General features: G+C 47.3%; 1 long non-coding RNA gene across 1 annotated transcript; it reads left to right on the forward strand.

Moving 5' to 3' along the window:
* Positions 1–201: 201 nt before the first annotated feature.
* On the forward strand, positions 202–2,750 carry LOC125118641 (uncharacterized). The gene is made up of 3 exons (XR_007132863.1): positions 202–887; positions 983–1,148; positions 2,179–2,750. It is a non-coding gene; the product is annotated as an uncharacterized LOC125118641 (long non-coding RNA).
* Positions 2,751–23,401: the final 20,651 nt, after the last annotated feature.

Consider the following 23,401-nt stretch of genomic DNA (forward strand, 5'->3'; position numbering starts at 1 on the left):
AGCTACTACCAGCCCACGCCAGAGCCACAGCAACTCGGGATCCGAGCCGCGTCTGCCACCTACACCACAGCTCACGGCAACACCGGATCGTTAACCCACTGAGCAAGGGCAGGGACCGAACCCGCAACCTCATGGTTCCTAGTCGGATTCGTTAACCACTGTGCCACAACGGGAACTCCCTAAACCTATTTTTTAGGTTAACATATCATTGATTTCCAGTAGAGCGCTGAAGTCTGCTCTACGGCAAATCACATTCACTCTTTTTCTTGTGGAACCTGTCCCTCAAAAAACATGATGCTTTGATGCTGTATTTCTCCGTGCCCCTCATGCATTCTAATGTATTTTAGGATGGAGTCTAACACAGAGCAGTCTTTGGTTACAGGATACGGTTTCTGATTTTACCGTCATTCAGATGAAGCCACTGTGTACTGAGGCTGTCCTAGATTATATCCTGGGCTCAGTAGCTTTGTTCCCATTTCTCAGATGCACTGTTGCAAGGCCACATGTGGCAGCCGGGGTGCTGTTATTCATCACCAGGGACCGTCTTCCTGGCCAGGAATGATTCTTGTACTTGGAAGCGCTTACCGTTGGTCGCTTGGCCGTCTCTGCTTCCTTCTTCCTTGTCGGGTTGGCCCTGTGATGGATTCGTGCTGGGTGAGGAAGTCACGATAATCTAGTGAGTTGGCTACGTTCTATTCCAATCCCGGGGTCCTTGTGCCTCCCCAGGTGGAGCCAGGCCCATCACGACGAATCAACGATGGTGCCACTCATTTGATGGTTATGATACGTACACCCACAGGACTCTGGGGGCTGCTCCGCCGGTGCCCAGCTGGATCCCTGCCATGCACAAGCTGGCTGCAGGCCACCCCACATCTGGCTCCCTAGAGGTATTTCCTGCAAAACAGACCCCTCTTCTTTTTTTTTTTTTCTTTTTAAAACAATTTTTAAATTAAAGTAGAGTTGATTTATGATGTTTTGTCAGTTTCTGCTGCACAGCAAAGAGACCCAGTCATACATTTTCAAACAGCTTCAAGTTCACTCGCGGTTCAAGTCTTTGACCCAAGATATACGTTCACCCGGCCAAAGGCGGACCTGGAGAGGCCCTCTGTGCTGGTGGAAATGCAGTTTTCACCATGGAGATATTCACTGTGAGGAAAGCAACCTATCTTTTCTATCAAAGGAAATCTTGGTGACTCCATTTTGCTCTGGTTTCAGCCTGAAACACACCTGCCACCCTTGCCCCCTTCCTGTTTCGCTCTTCTCCCAGTAACAATTTGTTTCAAATGAGCCAACTGGGAAGAATGTGCGCCCTGATCTGACCCATGGGAAGGGGACAGGTCCATCACCTGCGTTAGGGATAAATAGGGGAGGGTCCTTTGTTCAGCGCAAGTGCTTTGTGGAGCACCCACACTTTCCAACACTGACGACCTGAGCCAGAGTTATCTTAATTTCCAACAACACTGACCTAGTTCAGATGGCTTCAGTGTTAGTAAAACGTACCACCAAGGCGTTGCCATGAAAGAAAACTGCCTTTTACAAGGACTGGATTTAAAGAAGGGGGGGGGGGAGTTCCTGTCGTGGCGCAGTGGTTAACGAAGCCGACTAGGAACCATGAAGTTGCGGGTTCGGTCCCTGCCCTTGCTCAGTGGGTTAACGATCCGGCGTTGCCGTGAGCTGTGGTGTAGGTTGCAGACGCGGCTCGGATCCCGCGTTGCTGTGGCTCTGGCATAGGCTCCGATGGGACCCCTAGCCTGGGAACCTCCATATGCCGCGGGAGCGGCCCAAGAAATAGCAAAAAGACAAAAAACTAATAATAAGAATAAAATAAAAAATAAAGAAGGAGGGAGAAATCATAGGAGAGGCTCAAGGATGTATCACACAACACGGGGAGTTGAGACAATACTTTGGACTAACTGTAAATGGAGCGTAGATAGCCTTTAAAAATTGTATAAAAAATGTCATTTCTTTTTTAAGGTCACGCCTGCAGCATATAGAAGTTCCCGGGCCAGGGACTGAATTGGAGCTGCAGATGCAGGCCTGCACCACAACCACAGCAGCACCACATCCTTAACCCACTGCGCGAGGCCAGGGATCGAACCCCCATCCTCACAGATCCTAGTTGGGTGCGTTAACAACTGAGCCACAATGGGAACTCCTCTGCTTTTTGGTTTTTTTCAGTCGCCTTGACGTCATAAAGATGCAGTGTTCCTTGCTGCGGAGAGACTCCATCAGCTGACTTTTCCTTGTCACGTCAGGGTGTCCTGTAACGCTACGTGTAGAAATTTCTTTTTCAGAATTAAATTTGGGAGAATATCAAAAGCTTTGTGTTCAGAGTTATGAACTGAAATGGGTTTCTGGGCTCCCCAAATTCACATGTGCAAATCCCAGGACCTCAGGATGGGGCTGTCTTAGGAGACGGGTCTTTCAAGAGGGGGTGGAGGTAAATGAAGTCACAAGGGGGGATCCTGACCCCTCCAAAGACTGGGGTCCTTTGACGGAGAGGAGGTCAGGACACAGACATGGCCAGAGGGACAGCCCTGTGAAGACACAGGAAGGAGACGGCCATTGACCTGCTCAGGAGAGAGGCCTCGGGAGGGACCCGCCCTGCCCGCCCCTGGGGCTCAGACTCCAGGCTCCAGGCCTGGAGGACATTAATTTCTACTGTTTAAGTTCCCAAGTCTGTGATACTGTGTGGTAGTGACCCTGCCAGTCAATGACGCCCATGATTTAAGGCAGTTTTAATTATGCAGAAATAAACAGAGATGCTTTCAATATCCAAAAATACAGGAATGGGAGTTCCCGTTGTGGCTCCGTGGAAACGAACCCCACTAGTTAGTGTCCATGAGGACGCGGGTTCGATCCCTGGCCTCGCTCTGTGGGTTATGGATCCAGCGTTGCCGTGAGCTGTGGTGGAGGCTGAAGACACGACTCTGATCCAGTGTGGCTGTGGCTGTGGTGTAGGCTGGCAGCTGTAGCTCCCATTCGACCCCTTGCCTGGGAATTTCCATATGCCGCCAGTGTAGCCCTGAAAAGAAAAAGAAAGAAAGAAAACTCATTTCTTCACTGAGGACAGCATTCTTACAAAAAGAAAGAAACAAACAGAAAGATTTCACCAGAGATTGAGTGAGGAAATCTGGGGGTTTGGGGTTTGTTTTGTTTTGTTTTGTAGAAGGTGATGGATTAGATTAGAGTTATCTTAGACCTTGCGGTTCTGTAGTTAATCTTAACTTCCAAGACAGACGTGAGAAAACATGTATCAATTCTTATCCGAGACAGAGATGCTTGGCGTTAGTCACCGGTACTGAATGGTACCAGGAGGAAAGTCTGAGGACGCTGAAGGCCGTACAGAAGCTGTGACAAAGATGCAACACATGCCGCGACCTTGGAGGTGGCGTCTGCTGGGTCTACTCTTCCTCCAGTGATGACGTGGCCATTCGTTCTCCCACCCGCCCCCCCTTCCAAGGCGGCTGGAACCTGGCAGTGTCACGTTACAGTGTATCTGGAAGGACACAGGGCAGAGCTGGGCTCTGAAATCCAGACAAATCGTACTGGTCATGGGGTGGGCACTAGCTGTTCTCAGGAGAAAGCCAGGATTTTTCAAAAGTTTTCAGGGAGTTCCCGAAGTGGTGCAGTGGAAATGAACCTGATGAGCATCCTTGAGGACGTGGGTTTGATCCCTGGCCTTGCTCAGTGGGTTAAGGATCTGGCGTTGCCCTGAGCCGTGGTGCAGGTCACAGATGCGGCTGGGATCTTGTGTGGCTGTGGCTGTGGCCGTGGTGTAGACCGGCAGCTGTAGCTCCGATGAGACCCCTATCCTGGGATCGTCCATATGCCGTAGGTGTGGTCCTGAAAAGCAAAATAATAAAAAGAAAAAAGGAAAGAGTTCAGGACTGGAGAGGAAGGACATTGGGAGAAGCACCTGCCCTTTTAACAGGCTCACCTAGGACATGCTACTCGGAAAACTGCAGGACAACTTAAATGGAAACCCAGCAGGATGTCCTCTGAACACTTGACGCCAAAATAAAATCTTCCGGTTTCAAAAGGCACATGTAAAACAAAACCGTGGCATCCTGGATGAGAATGTGGACTTTTAAAGTATGAGAGTGATAATAAATATTTGTAGACCCCATGTAATGCATGTTTTGTATGTAAAATACATAACTTATAACAACTTTGATGTAATTAATATAAAATACGTCATTTATTTTATATAATGATTATAATCATATGCCTTATAATATATGTAATTTATATAATGTATAATTTATATTATATAAGTATTATATATAATATATAATATACTATTACATAATATGTGATTTCTATTATAATGTATAGAAAATAATTTATATGTATAATAAAATACGTATAAATAGTTATATGTATAATAATTTATAAAATGTATAGATGTGATTATGTGTACAATTTATACTACATATGATTATATGTATAAAATTTATACTACATATAATTTAATATAATTCATGTACTTTATACTACATATACTATATAATTTATACATATTATATATCAAAATTGATATATGAAATATTACCATCTATACATAAGTATATAATGTTGGAATAGGGATGGTTTTCTAACAAAGCACAATAAAGACACATCTGTGCTTATATTGCCTAGGAAAAATATACATATGTTTTTACGTGGACTTGTATATGCATGTGTATACAGATATATAAAGAATATATACAACGCAATTAATAACGTCTCATAGATACATGTATATAGAGCATATATAGCAGACAAATGTATATAAACTTTCATACATGAGTATATAAGCATGTGTATATGCATATATGTATTATGTATATGTAATGCATATGGGTACATGCTACACGTGTGTATATGTCTCTATGTATATATAGATACATATATATATTTGTTCTTCCGTCTGCATAATCCCCTGACATATGCTTCATTTACGCTCATTTTAAAGGCAAGCGTAAAAAGGAAAATCCTTGGCGTCCCCGGCCCGCAAACCTCCTGCTGGGTCTCTCGCGGGCTGTGGTCCATTTTCTGCCTCGCCTCCCTCCCTCTGGACAGCAGCCGGGACCTGGTGGTGTCACCACTGATGCTGAGAAAGGGGACGCCAGGGCCTCGAAGTGCGGCCCCGCAGGTCCTCAGGTGTGGCCGCGAGCCTGCAGCGTCTGTGCCGACACACCTGAGAAAGACTCCGCCCCTCACCAGGGCGGGGACGCAGGCTCGCACCCCTGTTCTCCCTGGAGGGGCACCCTGAGGGCCTGGCCTTGGGGGGACGGCAGGCACTGGGGACCCCACCCACCCAGGCATCCAGGGCTGCGGCTTCATGGACCCCCTGGGAAACGACTGTGAAAACCTCCCCGGATTCGCGCTCGCTCGGGGCGGGGGCGGGGCTCGGGACTCGCGCCCAGGTGCGCGCAGCAGGTGCGGCGAGCTTGTCTGCGGGAGAGGGTCGCTTCCAGCTTTGCACCAGCGGGCTGCAGTCTGTCACTGCGCGGGTGCTGGGGGAGTGCCTTTGCCGACCGCGAGATGTGGGTATTGGGATAAAGCAGAGACGAGCAGGGTGGGACCCACCACCCACACGCAAAGGTACCGGTTACCAAAGGGCAAAGGAAGGAGGGATACATTGGGAATTTAGGATTAGCAGACACCTACCACCATACACAGAGCAGATCGACCACAAGGCCCTGCTGTCCAGCACAGAGAACTGAAGTCAATATCCTATAATAACCTACGATGGAAAAGAATCTTTAAAAACGGTGTCTATATGCATACATATATGTGTGCATGTGTCTATACATATAAGCAAAGCCCTTCGCAGTACACCTGGAACGAACACGATATGGTAAACCAAAAAAGAAAAAAAGAAAAAAGAAAGAAAGAACGTAAAAACAAACCAATGCATGGCTTTACACCAGACTGTGCTGTACTCGTTTGAAAAAATAAATGAGAATGGTCTCTATGGGCGTATTTGTTGGGAAAATCTCCAACAAATATGAATAAGAGACAAGTTATATCGTAAGAACTAGCTGTGTCATGTAAAAGAGCAGATGTCTCTATAGTCATGGAATATTCTGGCACTCCAGTGTGGCTCCCTGGGTTAGGAAGCCCACACAGTGTCTGTGAGGAGGTGGGTTCCATCTCTGAGCTCGCTCAGTGGGTCAAGGATCCCCCGTTGCCACAAGCTGCCATGTAGGTCGCAGAGGTGGCTTGGATCCAGTGTTGCCCTGTCTGTGGTATAGACCTGCAGCTGCAGCTCCAATTAGACCCCCAGCCTGGGAACTACCATCTGTGGTGGGTGAGGCTCTAAAAAAGGAAACATAAAAATAAAACCCTGCCTGAGCCCCCCAAACACGTCTTTCCCGTGAAGAGGGACGTTGATTCAAGGTGGTGGGCATTCAGTGGTGCAGCTGGCACCTTCCTCTTCGTCTCATCCTCTTCACGTGGTTTCTGTTCCCTACCAGATGTTATTGGGTCATAGGTCTTAGCATCAGTGAATTGGGTGAGCTGCCAGAGGCAGGGCTTCTGTGTCGGGCCCTCAAAGTCCACTCTCCCGAAATGCTCAAGACACACTGAGGGTCGTAAAGTTAACAAGACCCCAGCAAGGGGACGCAAGAGGAGACATGCCACTGTCCATAGAAAAACAATTCAAGGGGCGTTCTTTCCTGATGATGGGTGCAGGTCTATTTCCTACACGCAGGGAGATAATATTATGTTGAATGCCTAACAGAGCTCACCAACCATCCTCATTAAAAAAAAAAAAAATGAAGAGTACAGATTAATGACATCTATTCACACCAGGAGAATTTCGGTCATTCCTACAAGTCAGTCAATATCCATGAAGAAGATGGGGGCCAAACCAAACCACACCGAACCAAAAGACACTCAAAGACAGTAGACCACCACAGCATCCGTGTTTGATGGAGTTAACCATCTCCCCGCTCTAATGTTTTATGGCTTCTCACATATGATTAAACCAACCCACGTGAGACCCAAAATGATGGGCTGAGTGTAACTCAAGCCACTAATTACAGTGTATTTATTTTTGAATTTATAAGCGCCGTTGTCTTTATAAGATGGCTTGAGATATGGGAGAGAAAGAAAACACACAGAGAGAAAAAAAATAAATAAACGATGCAGTGAGTATCTTCCTTAGCACTAGACTAGCTGGTTTTTAAGATAATACCCAGCTCTGCTCTTGGGAAAGAGAGCATAGGATCTAGCCTGTGCTTTTCCGGGATCTGAATTTGGGGCGAGAGAGGTAAAGAAAGTGGGGAGGAGAGAGGTAGAGGGGGAGGTTGGAATTAGCAGATGGAAACTGTGACATTGAGAATGGATCAGCCGTGAGGTCCTGCTGTCCAGCACAGGGAACTCGATCCGGTCTCTTAGGATAGACCAGGATGGAAGAGAATAATAAGAAAGGGAATGGATATATATGTATGACTGAGTCACTTTGCTGTACAGCCGAAATTGACACAACATTGTACATCAACTCCTGGGCATCTATCCAAACAAAACTATAATTGAAGAAGATGCACGCACCTCATGTTCATTGCAGCACTATTTACCATAGCCAAGACATGGAAGCAACCTAAATGTCCATCGACAGATGAACGGATAAAGAAGACATGATACATATACGCAATGGAGTACTACACAGCCATAAAAAGGAATGGCATATGTAACACCATTTGCAACAATATGGATGCAACTAGAGATACTCATACTAAGTGAAATCAGCCAGAAAAAGAAAGACAAATACCATAGGATCTCACTTCTATGTGGAATCTAAAATAGGGCACAAATGCACCGATGTACAGAACAGAAACGGACCCACAGACCCAGAGAACAGACTGGTGGCTGCCAAGGGGGAGTGGGATGGATGCGGAGTGTGGGATTAGCAGATCCTAACCTACAGGTGGATAAACAACAGGGTCCTACTCATTATCCTGGTGTCATAAAAGAAGGAAGCACAGCCCCGAAGGAGGGCAGGTGAAGAGCCACCTGGAAGGTGTTTCGAATGTAGGAGCTGTTTCTGAGTCCAAAAGACAGATGATACAGAAGAGCAGGAACACTGAGACCCCAGTGGGGCAGCCTTCCCACTGCACGGCACCCCCGTGGGTGAGGTGGCAGCACATCCTGTGGCTCTAGACAGAGACCCCGTGGAAGAGTGAGACTGAAACGCATCCTGGAAGATATACCTGTGACGAAAATATCAGTCTCCTGGACCAGGAGTTTGGGGTTAGGAGATGCAAACTCCTGCATCTGGAGTGGAGGAGCCATGAGGTCCTGGTGTACAGCATAGGGAGCTCTGCTTAGTCACTTGGGATGCAAGAGGATGGGGGAGAAGGTGAGCAAAAGAATGTATGTGCATGTGTGACTGGGTCCCTTTGCTGTACAGTAGAATTTGGCAGAACCCTGTAAATCAACTATAATAATAAAATTTTACAAAAACAAAAAACCAAAATGCCACTCTCCCCTGAAGGGGCAGCGTATCCTTGGGGGAGATGATACCCAAGTAGAGAAGGGCACAGGGTTTGGTTTGTTTTGTGGGAAACCTGCAGAACAGGTGGCTGACCACGAAGATGCTGCGATTCAGCATTGGGGAAGGGCTCGCTCGGCCACTCGGCACAAGGGCCATTCGGGATGGTCCTAGAAAGCGTGGGTAGACGTGAATGAAAACAGGCAAGACTGGATGTGTCCACGAGGAGCCCTGAATCGTCCCATCCCACATCTTGAAGGAGAAGAGGTTGCATAAGCCTGCCACCACGCCTTCACGCCTGGACTTCGCCTCAAAGATCTGCCTGCAGGATAAGACGTACAAGAGGACACATTCGCCAGGCACCCACCTGCTGTCTCTGGGGCCACCACGGTTGTTACGGCCGCCACCAACAACAATAAAACAATGCATTTGCCTCATGAGCTGAGGAACGCTGTGATGAAATGAGGGATTGGTATCTCTTGTTTGGGGTCTTGCTGAATTCATGGCTGCCGAGGAAAAAGATGAGGACAAGATGACCTGAGGGTTACAGATACGCTTGGGGTTGCACACGAGGGGGAGAAGACCTTGTGGGATGATGACCTTCTGTGTTGGGACATCCGGGAAGGATCCAGGACCAACCACAATTTAGAAAGGAATTTCATCTGCTCTTCAACATGTGCAGACATGCCCAGAAGCGGAGTTCCCCGCACACCAGGCATAGGGCTTTCACTATTAAACGGGAGCCATGACAAGTCAATGTGGGCTTGTCCAGAGACAGGGGAAACCGTTTCTGTTTCTCCAAAGAGCAGAGTGTGCAAGGGCTAGAGCTGGGCAGTTTGGGGGAAGATAGTCCTAGCTGTCGCCCCAAGGGCACGGGACAAATCTTTTGCACAAAAACTCTAAAAACCAACGCAAATCTGTCTACCTCGAGCCAGTGGGCAGCGGGCTTTCCTCTTTGCAACGGGACAAGGTTGGGGCCCCCGGGGATCTGCCAAAGGGTCACAGCTCAGGCTGATGGGGCAGGCATGTGCCAGGGTCCAGCCCACCCAAGATAAAGCATGCACCTGCCACACAAGGACGGCTTCAGCTGGAGCGGGCGTGGAGGAAAGGGAACCCTCCTACACTGTTGGTGGGAATGGAGATTGATGCAATCGCTGTGGGAAACAGGACGGAGGCTCCTCAGAAAACTAAATAGAGAACGACCATTGGATCCCTCAATCCCGCTCCTGGGCACCTCTCCAGACAAAACTCTCAGGTGAAACGATCCATGCACCCCTATGTTCATAGCAGCACTGTTCACAGTAGCCAAGACATGGAAGCAACAAAGGGTCCATCAGCAGATGAAGGGATAAAGAAGATGTGGTCCATATGCACAGTGGAATATTACTGAGCCATAAAAAAGAATGCAAGCATGCCATGTGCAGCCACAGGGATGGACCTAGAGATTCTCACACTAAGTGAAGTAAGTCAGACAGAGAAAGACTGATACTGCACAGTCACACTCATTGATGGAATCAAGGAAGACAACAAACTAGGGAATGGAACAAAAACAGCAGCAAACTCATAGATACAGAGAACGAACTACTGGTGACCAGTGGGGAGAGGGAAGGGGGTTTAAGAGGTACAAGCTATTAGGTATAAAATAAGCTACATGGATATACTGTACAAGACAGGAAATATAGCCACTATTTTATAACAACTATACACGGAGGAAAACCCTTAAAAATTGTGAATCACTATATGGACCTCATTAATTTTAGCAAATGTACTTCAATTAAAACATTGAAATTTAGGAGTTTCCATCATGGCTCAGCAGTTAATGACCCCGACTAGTATCCATGAAGACGCAGGTTTGACCCCTGGCCTCGATCAATGGGTTAAGGATCTGGTGTTGCCGTGAGCTGTGGTGTAGGTGGCAGATGTGGCTCGGATCTGGTGTTGCTGTGGCTGTGGTGTAGACTGGCAGCTGCAGCTCTGATTCCACCCCCATTCCATAAGCCGCAGGTGTAGCCATAAAAAGAGAGAAAAAGAGCTTCCTAGAATTGTGTCTGCAGTGAGCCCTGAGATGAGACAGAGAGGTGACAAGCAGCATCCTTGGTCCTGGTGTTTCGTGTTCACTGATAGGGGCGTGTTCTTACTTCCTGAGGTGGGGGTGTTAGGAGGCTGCCGGGCTTTGTGGTTACCTGGTGGGGTGTTTATGCTTCTGAGCTCCCGTGGTGTCTGCTGGGGTGCTTGCAGGCAGCGCCTGCATCAGGGCTGTGTGGGGCCCAAGGGAGCCTCTGTCTCCAGGCTACACCCTGTGCAGTGCCAGCTTGTGAAAATGAATATAAAGGCTGCTGAAACATTGAATCTAGGAGAGTCGAATGCAGTTATTCCAGACAGTAACTGGGTTTCTTCTCACCCATAAGGAATGGAAAGGGATCTGCCCTCTATCTTCCTGGTTTTCAGGTTAATGTGTGGCAGGAAGTATGATGAGGTCGGTCTTGTATTTAGAGGAATGAAGTCCTGGAGTTCCCGCCATCGCTCAGCAGTAACAAACTTGACTAGGCTCCATGAGGACACAGGTTCGATCCCTGGCCTCGCTCAGTGGGTTAAGAATCCGGCATTGCTATGAGCTGTGGTGTAGGTTACAGACGTGGCTGGGATCTCATGTTTCCCTGGCTGTGGTGTAGGCCGGCGGCTACAGCTCTGATTGGACCCCTCACCTGGGAACCTCCATGTGCCGCAGGTGCAGCCCTAAAAAGGAAAAAAAAAAAAATTCATTTGCAGCAACACGGATGGAAAGAGAGAGGATTCTCCTCAGTGAAGTCAGACAGAGGAAGACATATCAGGTGATATCAGGTAGGTGTGGCATCGAATAAAGAAGGATACAAAAGAACGTGTTTATAAAACAGAAACAAAGTCACCGGTTTGAAAATCAAAGATACAGTTAACAAAGGGGAAGCGTGGAGGGAGGAGGAGGGTATTAACACACACACACACACACACTCTCTCTCTCTCTCTCTCTCTCTCTCCTGTATAAAAGAGGGAACTATCCAGGATGCGCTCTACGGCACAGGGAAACCTACTCAATATTCCGTAATAACCTATATGGGAAAAAAAAGCATGGATATGTGTATAACTGATTCGCTCTGCTGAACACCAGACGCTAATACAACACTGTCAACCAAGTACCCTCCAATAAAATTAAAAAAAAATAAAGCTTCAAAAAAAAAATTCTTTTGTAGAAGCCCTGACCCCCAGGACCTCCGGATGGGGCTGGGTTTGGAGACGGGGTCTTTCAAGAGGGGATGGAGGTTCATGAGGTCACGAGGGGGTGGGGGTCCTGATCCCCCAGGACGGGGGTCCTTAGACAAAGAGGACATCAGGACACAGACAGCCACAGAAATACAACTCTGTGAGGACACGGGGAGGAGACGGCCGCCTACACGCCCAGGAGAGAGGCCTTGGGAGGGACCCACCCTGCCCGCCCTGGGGCTCAGGCGCCAGCCTCCAGGATGGAGAAATTCATGTCTGCTGTTTAACACCCACCACCCCCCAACCCTCGTCTGTGGTCCTTTGTTCCAGCCCCAAGGAACCCATGTGGAAGCTGGAATTCAGAGCCAGGTCCTAGAGCCCTAAGGCCAGTGGCTCATAGACTTAAGCTCCCCAATGCAATGGCAGTTGCTGTGTGTGGGTTCAGGCTTTCACCTTCATAACCCTTTAGTGACCTGAGGAAGCACAAGCAAGCATCTCAGGGTCAAAGCCTGTCTACCCCGAAGTTCCCGCTGCGGCTCAGACTGAGACCTGGATCTCCGATTCCAGCCTCCGGGACCAGAGACAAGAAATGCATGTCACTGGCACGTTGTTCTGAGAACCTTAGTGCATCAAGTCCTGTGGGATGTAGGATGTTTATCTTCAAGGCCAGGGGAGGGCATTGAGCCTCCAGGTCTTGGAGGACTGGCAGGACAAGATGTGGGTGAGAGAGGCCAGGTCCCCTCTGGAGCATGGCCCTCAGCTGTACCCCCTTTAAGATGCTTGTGGAGTTCCCGTCTTGGCTCATCGGTAACCAACCCGACTGGCCTTGCTCAGTGGGTTCAGGATCTAGTATTGCCGTGAGCTGTAGTGTAGGTTACAGATGCGTCTCGGATCCTGCGTTGCTGTGACTGTGGCGCACGCCGGCAGGTGCAGCTCCGATTCAATCCCTAGCCTGGGAACTTCCAATATGCCCCAGGCATATTCCAGGGAAGCAAGAAAGTTTGCAGGATAGCCTTTTCTTAATACCATCTTCCTGACGTCTCAAACCCCTGGGGCCTCTGCCAGCCGGCCCCGCCCTCACACTTCCTGCTTCAGGGTGCCATCAAACCCCATCAGAGTGTTGCAGTCAATCTCAGTGTGTAAACTACACATGCTCGGAGGTTGGAGGGGTTCAGGAGAGGTGTTTCCAGTTTTTACACTGCTGTTAAAAAAAAAAAAAAGGAGTGAGTTCCCGTTGTGGCTCAGTGGGTTAAGGACCAACTCGTATCTATGAGGATGTGGGTTCCATGCCTGGCCTCACTCCGTGGGGTAAGGATCCCACATCGCCTCAATCTTTGGCGTAGGTCACAGATCCAGTGTGGCCACGGCAGCTCCAATTTGACCCCTAGCCTGAGCATGTCCACGTGCTGCACATGCAGCTGTAAAAATAAAAAATAACAAAGATTAATGAGCCGCTCTGTGGAGGAGGGAAATTGTAAGCAGAAAGAACAACTGGCCAAAATTCCTAAAGCAGGGGTTCAGAACGTGGGCTAGATGTCCACGGTAAGGAGTAGGAAGCAGGATTGTGAAATAATGCTGGAAAATGCTTTCAAATCATCCAACGTTTGTGGTCCATGATTGCTGAAACAGGTACATGTTACCAACTCCATCCCCTTTTGTTTGGATGATGGCACTCGTGGCATATGGGAATTCCCAGGCCAGAGATGGAAACTGAGCCACAGCTGTGGCAACACCGGCTCCTTTAACCCACTGCACCTGACCAGGGATCGAACCTGCCCGTCCAGAGCAACATGAACCACTACAGCCGGATTCTTAAGCGACGGCACGAGACAGCGAGAACTCCAGGTCTCCATTTAATCTTAAAAGCAATAGTCATGCCGCGGGAGTGGCCCAAGAAATAGCAACAACAACAACAACAAAAAAAGACAAAAAAAAAAGCAATAGTCATCCTACAAACTTAGCTAGCATCCGGGTACCGGGCCTCTGACAGTCATGCTCAATGAAGCAATTCAGCAATTCATAGTGACAGTGTGTGAGAGAAAGCTAAAACCCGCATGCTCGGTGAAATGCTCGCCTTGGAAAGACACTCCATGCAGAGAGGCCAAAATGATATTTGTATCGAAAAATCACGCAGTCAGAAATCCAAGGCAAAACTCATGGTGACCCCAATAAATAAGGAAAACAGAGGAGATCCCATTGGGGCTCCGAAGTAACGAACCAAACTAGTATCCATGAGGCCTCGGGTTCCACCCCTGGCCTCGCTCAGTAGGTTAAGGATCAGGTGTTGCCGTAAGCTGGGGTGTAGGCTGGCAGCTGAAGCTCCTATTTGAGCCCTCCCCTGGGAACGTCCATATGCCGCAGGTGCGGCCCCAAGCAAAAACAAAAGACACAAACAAATAAATGACCGTGTTTGCATGTTTTAAGTTGTAAAGGCTCCATGAGCATAACGAGTTTTGCTGTTTTTTTAAGACCTACTTTTGTTTGCACTGACTTTCACTCTGTCCCCCCATCACACATATGGGAGAGGTGCTTTGCATTTGCAAAGCTTTCTCAGAGAAGACAAAGATGCATTAGCTTGCTGTCTCTGAAGCTCTCTCGAGCTCATTTCATTAATGCCCTAGAACATCAGCGGTCCAGAGCAGAAGGGAGAAGGCATCGTTGCGAAGCCATCGCCAAATGCAGCTTTTCTCTGGATTCGGCGGCGACATAATCTCAAAAGCCCTCTTTGCAGCATAATGACACCCTCCAGATAAATTTTGTCTCAGTGGTAAAATTACTTTGGGTAAATGAGCAGCTGCACATTAGGTAGAATGTGGGAATGATTATGCTTTAAAATCTTGAGACTCTGATGCTGAAATTTTAGGCTTGACATTTTTATTTTACTTATTCATTTATTTTTTTGGGGGGCCGCACCCACGGCACATGGAGGTTCCCAGGTTAGGGGTTGAATCGGAGCTGCAGCTGCCAGCCTATGCCACAGCCACAGCGACGTGGGATCCGAGCCCCATGTGACCTACCCCACAGGTCATGGCAACGCCGGATGGTTAACCCACTGAGAGCGGCCAGGGATCAAACCCACATCCTTGTGGATACTAGTCAGTCTCGTTACCACTGAGCCAAGGCGGGAACTTTCTAGGGATAACCTTTTAAAAAATTTGAGCTGATGGCCTTCAGGGCATCTGCGGATGTGTATATTCTTTCGTTCTGGTGTGTTTGTTTTGCATTGAGCAACTGAGATTTAGACGGGAAGCAATCACCTCCAACCATGGGCTTCCGATTGTGTCTGTCCAACGAGACTTTCCTGGGGGAGCCCGTGCCGTTCCTGGCAGGGTTTCTGTTGGCAGCCCTCACTGTTCCTAATGTCATTGTTTATCTCAGAGTGACTCAGAGGGGAAATCCAGGGTCAGGGGTCCCACCTATCCGTCTTGTATGGACCTGGATGACTTTTTAACACACAGACAAAAAAAAAAAAAAATGGCAAAGGCATCCCCAAGCTCTGTGAACAAAGACACGTGGCTGCTTGTACTCATTGAATCTTTCCTTCACACATAGTTTTTAAAAGGAAGAAGATGTCTTCGAACTTATTATCGTGACACTTGTAACAAAGGACGTTAAACATATAAAACAGGGAGTTCCCGTCATGGCTCAGTGGTACCGAACCCGACTAGGATCCATGAGGATGCGGGTTCGATCCAAGGCCTTGGTGGGTTAAGGATCCGGCGTTGCTGTGAGCTGTGGTGTAGGTCACAGCCGCAGCTTGGATCTGGTGTGGCTGTGGCTCTGGCGTAGGCTGGCAGCCACAGCTGCGATTCGTCCCCTAGCCTGGGAACCTCCATGTGCCGCAGGTGCAACCCTAAAAAGACAAAAAAAAAGGGGGGGGGGAAGATGTCTTTGAAGTTATTGCGCTGATAATGACAATAGAAGGCGTTTGAAATAAAAAAAAACAATGTATCATTACGTCTGTACTGTTTAAGGTGACTTTTATGAAGACACAGGCGGGTGTGGTGGGCGTTTTTCTACACGTAGCATCAGCAGCTAAAATGCATACACCTTCCTTGATTTAAGAAGAGGGAATTGAAACTTATCATTTTCACCCCAAGTGGGGCCTGCGTCCTCTCAATTTTCCCGAGATTTCTGGGGCTGGTGCAGTCACTCTGTCATTTCTGAAACATCCTCTGACTCTACCAAGAATTAGGAACTTCAATTTGTATCCCCTGTAGAGGAAAACAGTCATGAGCTCCTCTCCAAATGCACTAACCTGTATTACAAAAACACATTTGCACACCCCAATGCATTTCCTAAAATACACTTTGGGTACTGGAGTGGAATAAAATGCTTCAAACCAATCAAGCAAAAAAAAAAAAAAAAGTCTGCAGTGTACATCCTTAAGAATCGAAATGTTAAGTATATTTGTAGGGTCCGTTGGAAAGGCGTTTTACATACAGGTCCAACGCGGTCTTTGTTATCTGGCACATGATAGAGAAAAGGGCTCCAACATTTTCTGTCTGGACGGGAAGGTCTAAAACAGAACGCTTAGTGAGCGTGAGGAAATTGCACGGGGTCGTTCTCTCACAAATGGCACTCACCTGACTGTGTGTAAAGTCACGGCCTTGTAATGTCAGCACTACTGACACTGGGGCTGGAGGACTCTGGTGGGGGAGGCAGGATGGGGTGGGGGGTGTCCTGGACACTGTGAGGGTTGAGCTGCCGCCATGGTCGTGTCCACCCCCCAAGGGCCAGTATCCCTCTTCCTCCAAGTTGGGACAGCAAATAATGTCCCCAGACATGGATAAATGAAATTGTCCTGGGTGGTGAAAGTGTCCTGGGTTGCAAAGAAGTGCCATAGATCGAGTGGTGGAAAGATAGACAGATGGACAGACAGACAGACATAGATGATAGATAAATAGATGATAGATAGACAGACATAGATGATAGATGATGTAGCTAGATGATAGATAAATGGATGATAGATGATAGACAAATGATAGTGAGAGGGAGAGATTATAGAAAGATAAAAAGATAGGTGATAGATGATTGAGAGACATATGATAGATAATAGGTAGACAGACGATAGCTGTAGGTAGATACATAGATGACAGAGACAGATGATAGATACATAGATACAAAGATGATAGAGACAGATGATAGATACATAGATGATAGAGACAGATGATAGATACATAGATACAAAGATGATAGAGACAGATGATAGATACATAGATACAAAGATGATAGAGACAGATGATAGATACATAGATGATAGAGACAGATGATAGATACATAGATACATAGATGATAGAGACAGATGATAGATACACAGATACAAAGATGATAGAGACAGATGATAGATACACAGATGCAAAGATGATAGAGACAGATGATAGATACATAGATACAAAGATGATAGAGACAGATGATAGATACATAGATGATAGAGACAGATGATAGATACACAGATACAAAGATGATAGAGATAGATGATAGATACACAGATACATAGATGATAGAGACAGATGATAGATACACAGATACAAAGATGATAGAGATAGATGATAGATACACAGATGCAAAGATGATAGAGACAGATGCTAGACACATAGATAGATACATAGATAGTAGACAGATACACAGACAGAAGAATCTCTCGCACTAAGTCAGAGTCTCTCCATCTCAGCACCAGTAACATGGGGGCTGGAGGATGCTAATGGGGGCGTCCTGTGCACTGAGGGGGCAGGGTGAGCATCTCCCTGGTCTCTACCCCTCCACCCGCCAGGGGCACCTCCTCCCCCCCATGACTGTCACAGCCACAATGTCTGCGGGTATTGGCGAGTGTCCCTGGGGGGCAACATCAGCCTCGTTGTGAATCACTGCTCCAGAGAAATGAGGACAACCCCCAGAGGGTCTGGAAATCAGACCCTCTGATCATAACGGAGATCGCTTGGAGTCCCCATTTCTGGTGGGCGCCTGCCTTCCTCCCTGCATCTTCACACTGGAGCCCAGACGAGGCAGTGGACACCTGGCGGGTCCTGCTTTTCTGGCAGAGAATGGGCATAAGGAGGACCAGGCCACCAAGGCAGCCGCATTGATAACCCTGGTCATCTGTTTACGCTGCTTTGCCCTCGGCCGGCAACATGTCAAACCCCACACCGTGGGGTAAGACCATCTCCTTTGCTGGGAAAATCATTCCAGCGCCGCTTCCAAGACGTGTGCGTGGTGTGTGGGAGGGGCACGGGGGGATCCCCACACCAAGTCTTTTTATTATTAGAGTTGATTTACAGTGTCGGGCCAATTTCTGCTGTACAGCAACATGACACAGGCATACACACGTGTGTGTGTGTGTGTGTGTGTGTGTGTGTGTGTGTAGTTCTTTTTATCACCTTATCTTCCATCATGTTCTGTCCCAAGAGACTGGATCAAGTTCCCTGTGCTGGACAGCAGGACCTCACGGACAGCAGGATCTCCATGCCCTAGTTTGCATCTACGGACCCCAAACTCCCCGTCCATCCCACTCCCTCCTCCTCCCCTTGGCAACCACCAGTCTGTTCTCTCTGTCTGTGAGTCTGTTTCTGTTCTGTAGAGAGATTCATTTGTGCCATATTTTAGATTGCACACAGAAGTGATCTCATAAGGTGTTTGACTTTCTCTGTCTGACTCACTTCACTTAGTATGAAACTCTCTAGGTCCATCCATGTTGCTGTGAATGGCATTATGATTATATTATTATTATTTTTAGGGCCACACCTGCGCCATATAGAAGTTCCCAGGCTAGGGGTGGGATCAGAGCTACAGCTGCCAGCCTACACCACAGTCACGGCCACATCAGATCTGAGATGTGTCTGTGACTGGCATGGCAACGTGCAGCAATGCTGGATCCTTAACCCACTGAACAGGGCCAGGGATGGAACCCGCCTCCTCAAGGACACTGTGTTGGGTTCATGATCCATGGAGCCAACATGGGAATGCCCTTGATGCTTTTTTAAAACCTTGCTTTTTCTGAAACGACCGTGTTTGACATAAGCTCTCGGTGGGCGGGCGGATTGATTTAGCATCTCTGTTTTCCAGAGACTGTCAGCTCTGTTGTGTGTCACCCAGCCCCACCAGCAATTACATGATCTTCACAGAGACTGAAACGATTGCTATAATTAGGCTAACCATCTAATCCAGTGCATAATAAAAATGCCATTAGACGCCTAATTCCTCTATAATTATATATCGCCAGAAGTTTTCCAGCTAATGGGAGCACACTCTTTGCACGGAAAAGTGTGTGTGTGTGTGTGTGTGTGTGTGTGTGTGTGTGTGGGCATTATAACTACACTGCTGTTACTGTGGTTTGAAAAAAAAGAAAAGGAAGGTTTTGTTTTACTTTGTTTTACTGTAGGTACCCTTTATTAGATTCTCTTTCTTTTCTTTTGAAGTTTATGGACGTAGAGCGGACCTCCCATGCTGTGTTCATTTCAGGGGTGCAGCGCAGTGAATCAGTGATACATAGATATATATCCATTTTTTTCAGATTCTGTTCCCACACAAGTTATCCATGAACATATAAGTATAGTATTCAATAACAATATTCACTATTGTTGAATAACAATATTCCCCTGTGCTCTGCAGTGGGTCCTCACTGTGTATCTATGTGATCGGTGGTGGTATCCATCTGATCATCCCGAACAGCTAATTTGCCCTTCCACCACCCTACGTTTCCCCTTTGGTGGCCATGAGTTTGGCTTCTAAACCTTGGAGTCTTTGTCTGTTCTATGAGTCCTAAACACAATCTTTTTTTTTACATGGGTGTGTTTAAATCTCTAAGAAGAGCCGTGACACGGGGCCGATGAGATGTGTTGGCCACAACGAGAAGGGAAGACTCAGTTCAATCTTCTTTTATGATTAAATAATAAATATTATTGGTTGTGGGTCCAGTTGGATCCTGAAGATCCTCAGTGGGAAAGCCCAGAATTACATAATCCAAGCTCACCAGTGTGTACTGCTTCCTGCTTAAAGGCGTTAGGCAGGGAGCACCCGTGGTGGCTCAGCAGAAACGAATCCGACTCGGATCCATGAGGATGTGGGTTCGATTCCTGGGCTTGCTCCGTGGGTTAAGGATCCAGCGTTGCTATGAGCTGTGGTGTAGGTCACAGACGCAGCTCGGACCCCACGTTGCTGTGGTTGTGACCTAGGCTGGCAGCTGCAGCACTGATTCATTCAACCTCTAGCCTGGGAACTTCCATATGCTGGGGGTGTGGCCCTAAAAAGCAAAAAAAAAAAAAAAAGCATTAGGCATGAGATGTCTTTGGCAGAAATGTTTTCAGGCTTAAACGATATAAGTGAAAGCGTTTAGTCAACTACTGATCAAAAGGTAATTATTACAGCGCACAGAGGGTCTCCAAAACCATAAACCAGGAGAACGAATCCAGCCGGACAAACAGCTCATGAGGGTCTCTGGGTGGAATAGGGCTGAGGTATTCGGAACAACCACAGCCCCTTGAAAACCATGCAAAGGAGGCAGCAACGTGGATGGACTTGGAGGGCATTATGCTAAGAGCAATGAGTCAGAGAAAGCCAGAGACTGTATGTCATCATTTATATGCCAGACCCCCAAAGGACAACGAACTAGTGAATATAAAAAAAACAAAGCAGACTCACAGATCTAGAGAACGAGCTAGTGGGGGCCAGTGGGGAGAGGGAAGGGAGGGGGGAGAGAGAGAGTTTAGGGGGTTAAGAAGTTCAAATTATTATGCATAAAATCAGTAAGAATCCCAGTTGTGGCTCAGCGGGCTATGAACCCAACTCGTATTCATGAGGTTGTGGGTTCAATCCCTGGCCTCGCTCAGTGGGTTAAGGATCTGGTGTTGCCGTGAGCTGTGATGTAGGTTGCAGAGGTGGCTGTGGTGTAAGCTGGCCGCTGTAGCTCTGAGTCAACCCCCTGGCCTGGAAATTCCATAGGCCCCGGGGGGTGGCCTTTAAAAAAGAAAAGAAAAGAAAAGAAAATCAATAACAAAGATATAGTGTCCAGCAGAGGGAACACAGCCAGGATTTTATACTAACTATAAATGGAATATAATCTGTAAAACTTGTGAATCCCTATCCTATACATCTGAAACATATATAATAGTGTACATCCACGATACCTTGATAAAAAAATGTTTTTTTAAAGAAAAGAGAAGAGGCCAGGGAGCTTGGGAAGGGCCATGCCCTCTCTGCTCCCTGATAGAACCCACCTCCTCCTCCCAGAGGAAGTCAGGAGGCTTAAGGCATCATCCACAAATCTCTCATGTCCGTGCAAAGACACAGCCTCACTCCCTTTTGTGTGCCCCCACCCCTGCCCCCCCCGTCTTGTTTGTGCTATTTGGGGTCACCTAGTCATGTGGTTACAGACGCTTTAGCAGAGGCTGACAGCTCAAGCATCCCTCTATCTGCTTCTTTTGTTCAAGCAGAAGTGTCCCCTAAGGGCTCAGGGAATCTTGTTCCTGCTTCCTGCTCCAGGAGATGGACACATTTTTTTTTTTTTGGTCTTTTTAGGGCCACGTCTGTGGTATATGGAAGTTCCTAAGCTAGGGGTTGAATGGGAGCTGCAGCTGCCTATCTACACCACAGCCACAGCCACACAGGACCTGAGCCATATTCTCGAACTACACCACAGCTTGTGGCAACGTCAGATACTTAACCCCCTGAGTAAAGTCAGAGATTGAACGTGCATCTTCCTAGACACTCTGCTGGGTTCTTCACCTGCTGAGCTATAACGGGAACTCCTATGTGGGCTATGGTGACCGTGAGGGATTTAGAGGGATGCCCAAGAAGCATACAACACATGGGATGTGGGTCCTGCTGATGCTGCTTTGTACAAGGGTGTTCATTGGATTATTTCATGATTAACTCTACAGAATATTACACACTCAGGCATGCATGAAAGAAAAAGAATTCTGTCAACATTTATTTATACTATGCGGTGAGCATTTTCCAGCAATTTTCTAAGCACCGTGGCAGCCATTCTATCAGAGTTTCAGAACTGGAACAGACCAGGAATAGAGAAATAGACATGGAGAAAAAGAACCTCCAAATCGCAATTAGCAGTAGAATAGACGGAGACCTACCTTCTCTCTCTCTCTCCCCCCCCCTCCCTCTCTCCCTTTCTCTCTCTTCCTCTCTCTCTCTCTCTCCTCCTCCCTCTCTCTCATTTCACTAAGATGAGAAATTGGTCATCTTTCTAGTATGTGGACCATAATCTTTCTCTAGGAAACACATCAACTCCACTGCATGTCATGCAAAGCTATTCTAAAAATATCTTGGGAGTCCCTGTTCTGGCTCAGCAGAAATGAACCCAACTAATACCCATGAGCAAAAACAAAGCAAAAAAAAAAAAGCTAAAAAGCGAAACAAAAACAAAAGCAAACTTGTCCTTTTTCAAATGGAAACTACTACTTGTTCATTTTAGACGTGTCTGTTTTCATTCTCTTCGTGTATTCGTAAAATAACCTAAAGTTGAACTAATAACCACCATAAGGCATCTTGTCTGGTCTTGGTGAAGTCTTAAAGCAAGTTCATGTGCTTTTGGGCTTTGCGGTTGTTTTGTTTTTTATTTTGGCGGCACCTGCATTGTGCAGATGTTCCCGGGCCAGGGATCAAACCCGCACCACAGCAGTAACCAGAGCCACAGCAGTGACAACGCCAGATCCTTGACCTACTGAGCTACCAGGGAACTCCAAGTTCATGTGCTTTGAGTATATGATTTTGAAGCAGTCATTGAAAGATGTCTTAATCCCTATTACTTCTTTGTAAATGCCCAGGGTCAAAAATTGATTTTCTAGAGCAAGAATGATAAGTGTATACCACATCTTCTTTATCCATTCCTCTGCTGATGGACATTTAGGTTGTTTCCCTGTCTTGGCTATGGTGAATAGTGCTGCAGTGAACATAGGGGTGCATGCATCTTTTTGAATTCCAGTTTTGTCTGGATATTTGCCCAGGAGTGGGATTGCTGGATCCTAGGGTAGTTCTAGATTTAGTTTTCTGAGGTACCTCCATCCTGTTTTCCACAGGAGTTGTACCAATTGACATTCCCACCAACAGTGTAGGAGGGCTCCCTTTTCTCCACACCCTCTCCAGCACGGCACAGAGGAACCTCTCTACAGAAAAGAAACAGACTCACAGACACAGACTTGGGGTTGCCAAAAGGGACGGGGAGGGAGTGGGCTGGACGGGGAGTTTGGGGTCCGAAGATGCAAACGAGGACACTGAGAATGGAGAAGCCATGAGGTCCTGCTGTGCACCCCAGGGAACTCTGTCCAGTCTCTCGGGATAGACCAGGATGGAAGAGAATAAGAGAAAAAGAATGTATTGTATGTATGACTGGGCCACTTTGCTGTCCAGCAGAAGCTGACACGACCCGTACATCAACTCTCCTCTAATAAAACATTAAATGAGTTTTAAAAATAACAAGCGAATTCCTGACTGCTGAATACCTGCACCATTCCATCTGGCACTTCCCTTTCTCAAAGTTAAAAAAAATGCATTTTCATTTCTGTTCAATCCTGCCAGTTCCTCATTCGGGCGTCACCTCTGTCTCTCCTCTCCTGTTTCAGAAAGCAAGTCGGCGGTCCCCATATCCTGTTGACGAAGCTCTTATCAGGTCCTTCAAGTTGGAACCCTTCTCCTCTTATCACAGCCCCACATCTCCCAGCCAGGAGGTAC

This window comes from Phacochoerus africanus, chromosome X (assembly GCF_016906955.1).
Source record: "Phacochoerus africanus isolate WHEZ1 chromosome X, ROS_Pafr_v1, whole genome shotgun sequence".
Classification (NCBI taxonomy): domain Eukaryota; kingdom Metazoa; phylum Chordata; class Mammalia; order Artiodactyla; family Suidae; genus Phacochoerus; species Phacochoerus africanus.